This window comes from Terrapene carolina, unplaced genomic scaffold, assembly GCF_002925995.2.
Source record: "Terrapene carolina triunguis isolate 2854851 unplaced genomic scaffold, T_m_triunguis-2.0 Scaffold517, whole genome shotgun sequence".
Classification (NCBI taxonomy): domain Eukaryota; kingdom Metazoa; phylum Chordata; order Testudines; family Emydidae; genus Terrapene; species Terrapene triunguis.
The window spans coordinates 2,246,813-2,261,392 of record NW_020664868.1 but is presented as its reverse complement, the minus strand read 5'-3'; positions in this window follow the sequence as shown (position 1 = coordinate 2,261,392).

Here is a 14,580-nt window from a genome sequence, read left to right as displayed (position 1 = left end):
TGCTCGGCCGGGGGCTGGCCCGGGGCTGGCACCCCAGGGCCCGAGCCGAGCCAGGCTGGGGCCGGGGCCGGGGCCGGCTGCCGGAGGGGGCCAGACTGGGCCGCGCCTCCTCCCCCCACCCCCCCAGCTTACCTGCTGCCTGCTTCAGGCTTCCCGCGAATCAAATGTTCGCGGGAAGCAGGGGAGGGGGCGGAGTTGGGGCGGGGACTTTGGGGAAGGGGTGGAGTTGGGGCGGGGCCAGGGCCCGGTGGAATGTCCTCTTTTTGGACACTCAAAATATGGTAATCCTAGCCTGGAGGACGACTACCCCAGCGACTGGTGACCTGGGGACCCGCAGGCCCAGCTCAGGAGTCACAGCCGGTTCTGGCCAGTGGGAGGACAATGGGCTGCGGGGAGAGGACCCCGGTGACCTGATCAGCCGGTTCCAGCCAGAGGGGGCCAGAGGACAGAAGAGAGCAGATGCGGCCCAGGCGTCCTGGTTTACGACCCTGTTTACCTGGAGAGAAGACAATGGACAGAGGCGGGGCTTGGGGGAGGTGATCTCAGATGCCCAGCTGGGAAGCAGGGGGGCTCGGGGCTGGAGAGGGGGAGCAGGCAGAGCCCACCTGGATGCTGGGGAGACTGGGATGTGCTGGGCTGAGGGAGGCCAGGCCTGAGGCCGGGAGAGTTTCCTGTGTTGTGTTCAATGCTCAATAAACCCTCCTGTGTTACACTGGCTGAGAGTCGGTCCGGGCTAGAGAACAGGGTTGCATCGTCCCCTTCGGAGGGTGGAGGCCCCGGGGGTCCAGAGCGAGTGGACTCCGAGGGGGCCCACGGCGAGAGACAGGTGTGCTAAGGCTCAGAGAGGTGCGACTGCAGGAGGTGGAGGGGCCTAACCCCAGAGAGAGAGTGAACCCCCGGGAATGGCGGTCTCATTGAAAGGGGCACCCCCCACGGACCGCATGGGGCCATGAGTGGGCATGATCTGTGAGTCCGTGACAACTGGAACACTGGGAACCCACGCCCGTGGCAGTAACCACCCGGGCACAGGCAAAACAAAAACAAGGAAGTGAAGAGAACAACCAGAAAGAGCTACAGTTTTTACAGGACCTGCAGGCAAAAGATGACTTAATCCAGCAATGGAGAGTAGAATGCCCCTCACGGTGGCAGAGGTCCCGTTGAGAAAGGAGGGAGACCGAATTCTGGCAAAACCAGAAAATGACTGGGTCCTGGTAATCCCTCAGCGGATGCAGTTCCTCCTTTTAGGATGGGCGCATGGTTCAATTGTGGGTCATCCGAAACAGGAAGAGGCGTTAGGAAAACTTAAAAAACTGGGATGGTTGGCCTGGAATGAAAGAGGATGTAAACCTGCATATTCATACACAGGCGCCAACTTTTGTTGGCGCCGGTGGGTGCTCGTGCCCCTCCCGGCCCCACCCCTGCCCTGCCTCGACTCCGCCCCCTTCCTGCCCCTATTGGATCCCTCTCCAAATCCCCGCCCTGGACCCGCCTCTTCCCCAAGCGCGCTGCTTTCCTCCTCCTCCTGCCTCCCTCCCGGCTTGCCGCGTGAAACAGCTGTTTCGTGGCACAAGCGCTGGGAGGGAGGGGGGAGAAGTAGGATGCGGCGGCACGCTCAGGGGAAGAGGCGAAGCAAAGGCAGAGGTGAGCTGGGGCAGGGGGGTGGGGCGGGGAGCTGCCAGTGGGTGCTCCGCACCCAACAATTTTCCCCCGTGGGTGCTCCAGCCCTGGAGCACCCACGGAGTCAGCGCCTACGTATTCATAGCTGTTTAACGTGTGCTAAGCAAGACCCTGCTAGAAGAAAGAGACGTGGAGAGTTAATGCATCAAGCGTTAAAAGGCCCCCTCCAACGCTTACAGGTTGATTTCATAGGACCCTGGCCTACTACTCCTAGGGGAAACAGATTTTTGTTTGTAATCGTGGATAGTTTTAGCAAATGGGTAGACGCATTCCCTACTAGAAACAAAAATAGTGCTGGAGCTGCAAAAATGTTAATAACTGAAATTTTTCCTAGGTGGGGGCTGCCACACAGCATTGATTCTGACAATGGTCCCGCCTTTATCGGCCAGGTCCCCTACCATCACACCTGTCCCCCCTGCCACCCTCAAGCTGGGGGGACAGGTGGAAAGGATAAATCAATCTCTTAAAACTGAACTGTTTAAAGTGTGTAATGAGCTGGGAACAAACTGGGACATGGTTCTGATAGGATCCGGAGCCGTCCAAACCGCATGACGGGATTTAGTCCCTATGAAATACTCTTTGGGAGACCTCTGCCCGGCTGGGAAAACTGTATCCCTCAGATTGGCAAACAACGACAGCACTGGCAGCCACCACCTGGGTGAACAGCTTTAACTATTGGTTGGGCACCGTTCAAGGAGCAGCCGCAGCGCAGCAGGCTCCAGAACAGCAAAACATGAATCAGGCATTTGATGACAGCAGTGAGATCAAACAATGGCAAATTGGAAGCCAGGTTATGGTTAAAATTGAACCAGCTCCAAAGAAAAAAATTCCCAAAGGAGAGTGGTTAGGTCCTTGGCCAATTTTAGATAAATTAGGCTCCGCTCTGTACTTGGTTGAAATAGAGGAACAACCTCGGTGGAGACGTGCCATGCAATTGAAGGATTACGAGGGTTAAGCTGCATATGACACGTTTTGTGCTTTTTTTAAAGAAAAACACACGGGATAAGTGGTTAAGGGAAGCACAATGGAATCCTTCCAAATCAATAATGGAAGGCTTATGAGTTTTAACCTCCATCAGCGCCCCGATTGTTAATATATATTGCTTGGAGTCAATTCTGCTTTAAAAAAAAACCCAACTTACATTATACACATTTACCCATGAGAGAGAAGCGAGTGTTGTTTTATATTTTTATAGGTTACGATGCCAAGCTGGATATGGAACGTGTTGGGCATTCGGGTAGTGGCCCAAGGGGCAAAGGGGCGGTTGATGTCAAAAAGATCAACCAAACGCATTCGGTGACCAGAACTCTTTGGACAGAAACAGTTAATAACTCCACTGGATGGCACGCAGCAAGTCAAGTGCACCCTACCGGAACTGTTCTGAAATTAGGGTGTGAAACTGAAGGAAAGCGACAAATGGAGCACATCCTCGGGGTGTCACCCTTTGCTCTCCAGATGGCTTGGGGATGGACCGTTGGCAAGGGTAGTGAGACTCAACGTATTCCTGTCCAAGAGGTCGCTCATGCCTGACGGCGGATTGAAAAGGAACGGACTTTGAGTAAAGAGACACAGGCTGTTGGAAGGTTGATATTGTTGTTAATTGTGATCAGGTTTTTGTTCTTACTGCACTTCCTCACGCAGACTCCTGACATTAAGACACAAAGTGAACATGAACATATACAAAGTCAGGGAAGGAAACGAGCCACTCCGGGAATGAAGTGCGGTCTAGTGGCACCAAATCAAGTAGTGGAGTAATATTTCACAAGCGTGGTGGGGGAGGATCTGACTCTGGGATGTGTTGTCCAAGCACACAAGCTCGAGGCCGGTACCGTATCCTTGGACTGGTTTCGAGCAGGGGACACAGTGATTGGTCACTTAAATGGAATTGTAAAAACATAGGGAGATTGGAGAAGCAGGGTGGAGTTTACTGACTTGCAGAATAGATGGCGTGCGTCCATTCGCATCTGTAACATTCACCTGAAAGATCCAGGGACATACACAGGAACTTGCTCTATAACCCCAAGCATCAGTAAATGCATCTACCATGAGCAGGTATGTGAAGACGCCTGCCCGACAACAGCCCCAACTTCGCCTCCTTCCACTCCTCCACATCCTGACATTACCCCAAGGACCCACTGTACAACCCTGGCCTACCTCAGGAATTTTCGATTTTCCCGGCATGACCATGCCAAGGCAGTGCCCCAGACACTATAAGGATTGGTTTAATTTGGAAGTGGAGATGCAATTACAATTCTGGAAGGGCTCCCAAAGCACCCTACAACATGATAGAGAAAGGAGGGATTTACTAGGAACAGTGGTGGGAGGCTCCGGGCTTGGCACGTCCATATGGAACTCTGCAGACATTGAAAATCTTAATTTAAAATTAAACACCATTGTGAACGGGATAGGCCAAGCAGTTAAAACAGGAGGAGGGATTAGCAGTTTATTACTGGACCAGCATGCAATCACAACTGATCATACGCATTTGATTGCTCCAGGGTTTAGCCACCTGAATACGACCATTCTGTCCCTCATCAACAGCATAAACAATAATGATGTTTCATGGGCAGTTGCTTGCCTGGCCTATGGCCACAGGGTAATCGAGACAGGACAGCAACATTTGGTGCAGTTGCAACTTCGGAACTGGCCACGGATATGAAACCTCACCGCCATCTTGAAACCAATACAGCAACGAAGCATAAACCACATTACACCTGTCTTTGATAGGGGTCTGTAGCGGGGTGGACACCCACTCCTGCCCTGAAGGGCTTAAAACAGCCAGAGAGAGGGCTGTGGCAGGGAAAAGCTGGGCTGATTGGGGAAGTAGCCGCAGCTGGGCCATGCCCCAATCAGGCCCAGCTGGTCCCTATAAAAGGCTGGGAGCCAAAGGCCCAGGGCACTCTCGCTCTGCACTCAGAGAGAGAAGGGCCTGGCTGCAGGGAGCTAGAGACAGGGATCCTGAGTGGAGCAGGGCTGGGGAAAGGCAGAGGAGCCGGGGAGCTCCAGCCTGGAAAGCCCCAGGCTGCGGCCTAGCAGAAGGCCAAGGGGTACTGGGGGTTGCAGAGGGCAGCCCAGGGCTAGGCCAAGGCAGCAGGTCCAAACCCAACCTTGCCAGTGATGAGTAGGCTGATAATGCAGCCTGCCCCAGGGCGTGGGGCTAGACGATGACTGGCAGTAGCCGTATATTGAGGCAAGATGGGAATAGTGGGTGGGGGTTCCCCGGGGAGGAGAGACCCTAAGACTGAGGGGTTACTGCCAGGGGACAGCACCCCAGGTACAAGGGAACCGGGATCCAGGGAGGGACACGGGGGCCAGAGGACAGGCGGATCACCGGCCTGCAGAGGGCGCTCCGGAGCTGGAACGAGCTAATTCCCGGAAGTCACCAGCAGGAGGCGCCGCAGGGGTGAGTCTGCTCCTCTACAGGGTCCTAGGTTGGACCAGGAGGACGGCAAAAGCGTCTCTCTCCTGCTGGCAGTCCCTAGATGGTTGCAGGAGCCAGTTAAGGTATATTATGCAAATAGTGTGGGGACGCTTGTAAACAAGACATATGTACAGCATTACCCCACCGTGCATAGGTGCCGACTCCGTGGGTGCACCCACGGGGAAAAATTAGGGGGTGCTCCGCACCCACCGGCAGCCAAGCTCCCCGCTCCTCACCTCCTTCTCCCCCCCCCCGAGCGCACCACGTCCCCGCTCCTTCCCCTCCCTCCCAGCGCTTCCGTCCCCCCGCCGCCTAACAGCTGTTTGGTGGCACGTAGGACTTTTCGGGAGGGAGGGGGAGGAGTGGGGACGCGGCGCGCTCAGAGGAGAAGGTGGAGAAGAGGCAGGGCAGGGACGAGGACTTGGGGGAAAGGATGGAATGGGGGCGGAAAGGAGGCTGGGGTGGGAAAAGGCGGGGTGGGGCAGGGACTTTGGGGAAGGGGTGGGGCGAGGGCGGGGCAGGGGAGGAATCCAGGCCCTAACCATTGTTGTTCTCATGGGAATGTGCTGTTACATGCTACGTGAAACCAGGAACAAGGAGCAATGGTCTCAAGTTGCAGTGGGGGAGGTCGAGGTTGGATATTAGGAAACACTATTTCACTAGGAGGGTGGTGAAGCACTGGAATGGGTTACCAAAGGAGGTGGTGGAATCTCCATCCTTAGAGGTTTTTAAGGTCCGGCTTGACAAAGCCCTGGCTGGGATGATTTAGTTGGGGATTGGTCCTGCTTTGAGCAGGGGGTTGGACTAGATGACCTCCTGAGGTCCCTTCCAACCCTGATAGTCTATGATTCTCTGAAAGCCAAGCTACAGTGCCGAGTGAAGAAGGGGATGGAAATGGCAAACAATACTGCTGCGGTAATGAATAATCATTTTACGGAGTAAGGTGTTAAAGCATATACTTCTAACATATACAGCATATAAGCCCCCTCATATATCACAACATAGGATCATTTATCAGCCACATAGTAATCACAACATATATTAATTTATGTATGTCCATATATTCATATCTATATAATTTAAATATCTGTTTTTTCTTAACAAAGCCCCAAGTGTGGACTAGCAAATACCGGCAAAGGCCGTCTCATACCATTCAGTGAAGTTAACAAGACACGAGTACAGATCCACATCTCAGTCGAGGCCTAACATTCCCAGGCCCACCATAAGGGACTAAAAATAATTGGATAATAAAATCTGTCTATCAGTCGTACGAGGGAATGTGCAGACTAAAGACAGGTGGGGCATGAGTGTATGGACCAACATGTACAAGGTGATAGGTGGCACCTTGACACGTAGAGGGGGTTGTACTTCAGGACGTCAGGAGTGATGTGTAACTCGTTTGTACCTGTGTATAAAAATGGACCTCTGAGGGGTTGTCTTTGTCTGGCCTAGGGGGCAGTGGTAAATTCTGCCACTGACTGAGCCGGTCCATTGTCAGGGAGCACGTATGTACTAGCAGAACTGTAGACATGTGATCTGGGGAGCAAGAGATTGTGTTTTGTCTGGCAATAAACCTGGCCGGGTGCCTTCGTACCTTATCGGAGTCTGCTGTGCCTAGGGGGACCAGATGACGAGAATAAAATATCGGGACACATGGGGGAGGCAGCCACCGGCTCATAGCTCCCGCCCCACTGGAACCATGGGGATACACAGCCTGAGGAAGTCGCGGGTGCACGGCCCCAGCGCTAACTCTGGGGGGCAGAGTGCCCCCTACAGAGCCCCATGCCCTGCTCCCCACAGCGCAGCGCCCCCTAGTGCTGCAGCATTGGGGGCAGCACTAACTCTGGGGGCAGAGCGCCCCCTTCTGAGCCCCCCTCCCTGCTTCCCACAGAACAGCGCCCCCTGGTGGTGTACCGGGGCAGGGTGCTCAGCGCAGGCACAAAATAAAGGACAGGAGCCGGGCTACCCTGCAATCGCGGGGCGTGACTGCAGCACATGCAGTCAGACTAGCCAGCGTGAGTACCCGGAGCAGCGAAGCCGCGGCAGCACGGGGCACAGCGCTGGCTAGGGGGGCTCGGGACTCTGGGGACGGAGGCAGGTGGCTAGCCTGGGCCACGGCCTGCTTAGCTGGCGCTTGGCCGCTATTTTTAGCGAGCTGACACATGGATGCCGGCGTGAGTTGCAATGCCACCTGCCGGTTGCAGCCCGGGCCTACCCAGGGAGGCGAAGGCCCTTTGACCCGGCCGCAACGTTTAATAACTAAAGGACATTTTATGAAAGCACTTGGGTGTATTCCTGCCTCTTGCATCTGGGCGCCCTGCGCTTCCCCTCATCCAGGCCTGGCTCGCCCCGGGGCCTGCTCCCTCCTGCGTGGTGCTGGTGGTCCCCAGAGGCTGAGAGCAGCTGCAAAAGTCAGTCAAGGCCCTGGGTGCTTTCCCTTCCTTGCATGCAGGAAAAGGTCAGAGGCACTGGCTGGGGACAGGCTGTGATGCATGGGCCCTGTCAGGCGCAGGCTGACATTCAGGGAAACAGCTGGGAGGGAGGATGGGAAGGGAGGTGATTGCACAGTGTGTGTGTGTGTTGGGTGGGGGTGTGTTGGATCCAAAGAGCAGAGATTGGTGCGGTGCTGGGGGGGGGAGGGCAGGGGATGCAGCTGCAAGGGAGAGGCTGCCCCTGGGAAACTGAGTCAGAGTGGTGCCTTGGTGGGAGGTAGATGCAGGACAGGCTAGTGGGTGGGGGCTGGGAGCCAGGACTCCTGGGTTCGACACTTGGCTTGGGAAGGGGAGTGGGCTCTAGTGGGTTAGAGCAGGGGGGCTGGGAATCAGGACTCCTGGGGTCTGGTTCTGGGAGGGCAGTGGGGTCCAGTGGTTAGAGCAGGGGGGCAGCTGGGAGCCAGGACTCCTGGGTTCGACTCCTGGCTTGGGAAGGGGAAGCTAGTAGGCAGAACAGGGGGGAAGGAGAGTCAGGACTCTTGGGATCTTTCCTTGATGCTGTAAGGGAATGTGGTGTGCTGGTAGGTGGGTGGGGACTGGGAGTCAGGCAGGACTCCTGGGTTCTATCCCCAAGCCAGGGAAAGGTGTGTTGTCTAGTGATTAGAGTGGGGGCTGGTAGTGAGTGGGTGGGTGGATGACACAGCCCTGCCCCCCATTGGCTGGGCTCAGCCTGCCCGTGGGGTACTGCCTATGGCCCTAGCTGTCCGTGGTGCAGGCCGTGCCAGTCCCTGGCGCGTGGGAACTAGCCCTGTCCTCTCTCTCTGTGTCGCTGGCGGTTGTGATAAATGCACTTCCTCCCCGCGCTGGCGCCCTAACGATGATGGATGAGGAAAAGGCCGGGGCCCTCTCAGCGACGCCAGCCAGCCGCAGCCGGGGCCTCCCCCAGCCGCGGGCACTGCCAGGCCGCCCCCCACCAGTCAGACACAGCCAGGGCAGGTACTGTGCTCCCACTCCCCCCCCCCACCCCAAGCTACAACCAGGGCACATGGTGCCTCTGGTGACCAGACAGCAAATGTGAAAAATCGGGACGGGATGGGGGGTAATAGGAGCCTATATAAGAAAAAGACCCAAAAAATCGGGACTGTCCCTATAAAATCGGGACATGTGGTCACCCTAATGGTGCCCATCCTGCCCCACACGCGGACACCCTCCCCCCACCCCCCCGTCGGTCTCAATCCCTCCAGCAGGGGGCGGCTGGGACAGATGGACGGACAGACACACACACACTGTCTCACTCCATCTCTCCAGCCTCCTCCGTTCCATCACCTCCTTCCATGACAAATCGCAGCTGCCGCCACGTGTCACTTTCAAGGGCCGGGGCGGGGGACGGGACTGGAAGAAACTCCGGGTTCTTACTGCTTTTTAAAAGGACTCGGGAAGTGGCGAGACCTTGAGAGCTCACAGGTGCCCGGGCCTCCAATCTCCACTCCGGGGAACAGCTTCCCCGGCCTAGACAGGAGGGCCCAGGGGAACTGGGAGTCCTGAGCCAGCCACCTGCCTAGATCTGAGCACCCTGGAGATCTGGGGGAGATCGGATCTTTGAGAGCAGGGCCTGGCTAGTTGGTTTTATTGCTGAGCTCCGGGCATTGCCTCCAGCGGCTGGGGGTGTGCAGGGAACGTGCCAGGCTGAAAGGAGCCTGCACAGAAGGTGGGAGGGGCGAGGAGGGTGAATCGAGCGTGCAAGACGCATGCAACATGCAAGGCAGATGGGACATGCAAGGTGCGACGAGCGTGAAAAACCCCCATGGGGCATCTGGAGCACGCACAGGAACACGCATGGAACATGCCCAGAACACGCCAGCGCAAGAAGCATGAATGAAAAGTGCAAGGGGGCTGGAGGGTGTCCCAGACGTGCAAGACGCATGGAGTGAGGCACCGGGCTGTGCAAGATGCCAGGCAAGCAAACAGAACGTGCCAGGGGCAGAGAGCGTGAAACGTCCCAGGAGCTTGCCAGGAACAAGGAGAGTGACCGGGACAGGCAAGGTGCCGGGCATCTCTCCTTATCAAGGCATGCCCCTGGCACGGCTCATTCCACACCCCGGCTCCTCGCACGTCTGCAGTGCGGCTGGATCCCCAAGCACTTTACAAATATTAATGAATTAAGGTCCCAATCTCCGCCCTCCCACGGCAAGGTGCCCTCCCCCCATTTTAAGGATGGGGAAACTGAGGCACGGGGAGGGGAAAGGACTTGCTCAAGGTCACCCAGAGCGTTGGTGACAGAGGCAGGAATAGAACCCAGGAGTCCTGATGCCTACTGCCCTAGACCCCACCCCACTCCCCTCCTGGAGTTGGGGATAGAAGTGGGGAGTCCATAGGAGCATTTAGAGGCCCCAGCTAAGCCCAGGGTCCCATTGTGCCAGATGTTGCACAGGCAGATGCAGAGTGACAGACAGTTCCACCCCGAAGAGCTCACAAGACAAGACAAACCCACTATCTTCATTTTACAGCTGGGGGAACTGAGTCACAGGCAACTCAAGTGTCTGTCTCCCCTGCTGGCTTCTACGCACCAGGCCTCCAGCAACACCAGCAGATCAGAACTCTGCTCCCTTGCACGAGCATTGCACGCTCACTTTGCACAAGTGCAGGCAACGGAGAAGCAAGCGGGCCGCATAAATCAACTCCCCCCAAGGCCACACGAGAGAGCCAGGACTTGAACCCAGGCATCCTGAATGCCAACCCAGCGCCTTGGCCACAAGGCCAGCAGCGCACGCGCTGTGGGTCTTCAAGTGGGTCCTATCAGCAGCTCTCCCTGGGCCCATCCATGTTCCGGCCTCGTCAGCTGAGAGGGTCCATGCCCACGGCGGGCAGGAGGCGGCTGATACTTAAGGCCGAACAAGAGGCATTAAGTGAAGCAGCCGGCGTGTGATTTATACAGAGGCTCCCTGAGTTCCTGGCTGTTTAATTTTTCAACGGACAAGCCGGCTCAGCAGGGAACGGAGGAGAGGAGCCGCCAGATTTATTAGCGCCACGTTTCGGGAGGAGAAAGAAGAGACGATAATGGGAATGTGCGAAATCTTCCCTGGGACCTTCGGCTCCGGCTCTGACGGCCGTTAGCCCTCGTCCCGGATCACCCGCCCTGCTGGGGTCAAGCTGGCTGGAGGGGGACTGTGAACCGCGTGGGGGTGGATGAGTAGAAGGTCACCGTGGCAACAACATTGCCGGGGAGACCTGGTGCCCCGGTGATGGTATCCTGGGGAGTGAGGTCACCATGGTGATGACGCTATAAAGCAAGGTTATCATAGTGACGTCACAGAGGGGAGGAAGTTCACCGTAGCAACAACATTGCCAGGGGAGACCTGGTGCCTTGGTGATGGCATCGCAAGAGGTGGAAGGTCGCAGCGGTGATGACCTCACCGATGACATTACTGATGTCATGTCGATGACATCCTGAAGGTAGAACTGGCCACCATGACAACGCTGGGATGGCGCTTGGGGGCGGGGGGGGGCAAAGGTCGCCATGCCGAAGACATCAAGGAGGGAGCAAGAGGTCCCCATGGAGATGGGTGGTGGAGACGATGACATCATGCGGTCACCAAGGCGCTGATGACATCACAGGGGAGGCAGGCCAATGAAAGCTCGTGGCTGGAGACCAAAGCCGCCAACAGTGAATTTTGCCTTCGGGGGTTGCTCGGAGCCGGACAGTCCCGGCACAGTGGTGGGGTGTGAACCCCCTGGAGTGGGGAAGGACCCACCGGGACCTCCTTCAGGCGCAGTTTGGGGTTAGCCGGTTTTTGACAAGCGCTCAAAAATTTCCACAGCCCCACCCCCCATTTTCCAACCAGCTGACAGGGGCCCCTGATCTTGGTCGGGGTCTGTGTGGTGCCCGGCCCAATGGGCCCCTGATCTCGGTCGGGGTCTGTGCAGCGCCTGGCATGACAGGGACCCCCAATCCCGGCCAGGGTCCATGTGGCACCCAGCCCGACAGGTACACGTGTGAGATCTCCGGCAGAGCTTCTCGTCCATGACAAAGCTCCAAAAGGGGGCACTACTCCACCTGGCACTGTGCTGTCGTTCTCAGAGCGGGGAGCCCCCTGCCAGCCCCCCCCCCCCCACTTAGCCACCCACCCACCCACCCAGGTTCCGTTCTGCATGAGAGCACCGGGGAATTGTTGGAGCCGAGCTCGTGAGCAAATCCCCCTGGTTACAGCAGCCTCGTGCCCGGCGCAGGCCGACAGCCTGTAATTACGGAGATAACGAGGGAGTAATTATTGCTCAGGCACAACCGCCGCTCCCTAATAAGGGCCTTTTTACCTAAACATCTGCTGGAGACGTAGGTGGGGAGAGAAGGTGTAGGAGACGCTCCCCGAGTGTAACGGATGGAAGACTGGGAGCCAGGACACCTGGGTTCTCTTCCCAGCTCCGAGAGGGGAGTGGGGTCTACTGGTTAGAGCAGGGGGCTGGGAGCCAGGACTCCTGGGTTCTATCCCAGTTCCAAGAGGGGAGTGGGGTCTACTGGTTAGAGCAGGGGGGGGCTGGAAGCCAGGACTCCTGGTTTCTATCCCAGTTCCGAGAGGGGAGTGGGGTCTACTGGTTAGAGCAAGGGGGGCTGGGAGCCAGGATTCCTGGGTTCTATCCCAGTTCCGAGAGGGGAGTGGGGTCTACTGGTTAGAGCAGGGGAGGCTGAGAGCCAGGAATCCTGGGTTCTATCCTCAGCTCTGGCAGGGGAGTGAGGTCTAGTGGTTAGAGCAGGGGGGATGGGTGTCAGGACTCCTGGGTCCTATTCCCAGCTCTGTCACTAACTTGCAGTGTGTGACCTTGGACAAAACCCTTCCCCCACCGCCCTCTTCCTGCACCTCGCTTTCCCCATCTGTCGAGCGGGAGTAACAACTGGAGTGCTGCCTGCGCAGGGCGCGGGGTCCCAGCCCCCAACGCCGAGCAGGGAGCTGCTCAAAGCCCAACACTCCTCGCTCAGGTGGAAAGGGGCTTCCCCCACTGTGTTAGCCTTTGCCGCGTAATCCAAAGGCTCTGCTTTCGGTGGGAGAAGACACCCCCCCCCCCCAGCTCTCCTGGGACCCCTCCCCTCCCGCAGGCTGCGTTGAAGCGAGACAGTCCCTGCCCCAAAGAGCTCCCAGTCTCGCCAGACAAGCTAAAGGAAAGAGTCTTGATGGCTTCCCCCAGGCCGACACCTTGTCATGAAGGGGGGATGGCCCTCCCCGGCCCTGAATGGGTTAATGAGGCCCCGTGGCGTGACCTGGCTGCACCTGGAGGCAGAGCTCAGTGGGGAAGGAGCAAGCTGGCTGGGATAAAGAAGAGGTTGGCTGCAGAAGGGGGCTGTGGGTTATAGTCCCTGGGCTGGCCCCATGGAGAGGGAGGCCCCAGGTTCCCCTGCCAGCCACTGGCCTTCCCCGGGGGCCGGGCCCGAAGACTTGGAATTCTTCGCTGGACTTTTGTCGCTTGAGCTTCGTTGCCCCCAAGAGGGGCGGCCGCAAATCTGGGCCCCTGGAAGAGAGGCCGGATTGCAAGCCAGCGGTGCCGCCGCGCCTGGCCACGGGGAAGCGCTCCTGCGGGGAGTGAAAACCCTTCACGCCCAGAGAAGGGGTCTCTCCCCGGGTCGCCAGCAGAGACCCCTTCTCTGGGCGGGAGGGTCTGAGCTGGGCAGTAATAGCTGGCAGAGGAAATCCCAGTGGCTGTCGATTTGGGGAGGGGGTCACCATAGCCTCCCACAGCCCTGGCAACCCCAGAGACCGGGGCAAACTCCGAAGCCGGCTTACGTGGTGTCCCCAGCCTCACGCTTTGCATTCGATTACATCCAGTGGAAACTCATGTGGTGGAGACTTCATAAAAGGAGCCAATTAGCCAGGGGGGGGGTCTGTCGCTCTCCTGTATTCACAGGGCTCTAGAGAGCAGAGCCAGGGCATGTGGGGCAACCGGGGGGTGGTAGGTGCGGCTGGCGCTCCCTGCTGATGCCCAACGAGACCCTTGGCATCAGCGCTCCGGGTTCTGTGCACGTTGCCATGGAAAACACCCACCTGCGCGCTGTCCCTTCCCCTCCCACGCCCGTCTGGGGGACTGTCTCTCGCCCTGCGTCTCAGCAGCTTGTGGCACCATGGGGCGTTCCGCTTGAGTTTTGCCTGCGTTCATAAGCCGGGAACCAAGATCCCCCCCACCCCATCAGGGTGAAATTGGCATGCCAGTCCCAAGATTGTAGTCAATCCCAACTTCCAGGCTGGGGGTGTTCACCGTCTGCTGCTAGATCCCTCGGGGGTCACGACTTCCGGCTTTGCCTTGCGGGCCCCCACCTCCCATCTGGGCGAGAAATGTCCTTCGGGATGCCTGGCTTTTGGGAACCGGGACTTGAAGGCAACTCAAAGATTTAGTTGGGGATTGGTCCTGCGTTGAGCAGGGGGTTGGACTAGATGACCTCCTGAGGTCCCTTCCAACCCTGAGATTCTATGATTCTATGAACTCAGCGGCCAGCACAAGGCTGGCCCGTGGTGTGAGCCAGCGACGCTGGCTCCAGCCACTACAACAACTAAAAGCGAGAGGCAGAAACGTCCTCCCCTAGGGGCAGTGGACCCGGTTTACTCCAAGAAGAAGATCTGGAGCTAATCGGGGGTCGAAGCCCCCCCACTTCCCAGCAGGACCCAGCTAGGGAGGATCCAGCCCCGGGAACAGTGCCCCTGCCTTTGAAGCAGCAGGTGCCGTCTGAGACGGGATACTAGGCTAGATGGTATCCCTATACCCAGCCACCTCTCTGCGATTCATCTGGCCATCCCCTCCGGCCCTGGCTGCTTAGCAGCCATCTGGCACCGCAGCGCCTCGTCAGAGAGCACAAATTTCCAGAGCCGAGCGAGGCTGGGCCCAATTAACCCCCCTTCAGGCCGGTGGAGCGGAGAGCAGCCACAGATCACTGCCCGGCAAACGCACCACAGACAGCGGCATTAATCTCCTCCGGACGTGCCAGGGGTGTGAATCAAACGGCTGGGGGAGAGCTAAAGGGGCGTGTATGGGGAGGGAGGGATTGATGTGTAGGGGGGATGGATAGAGGGG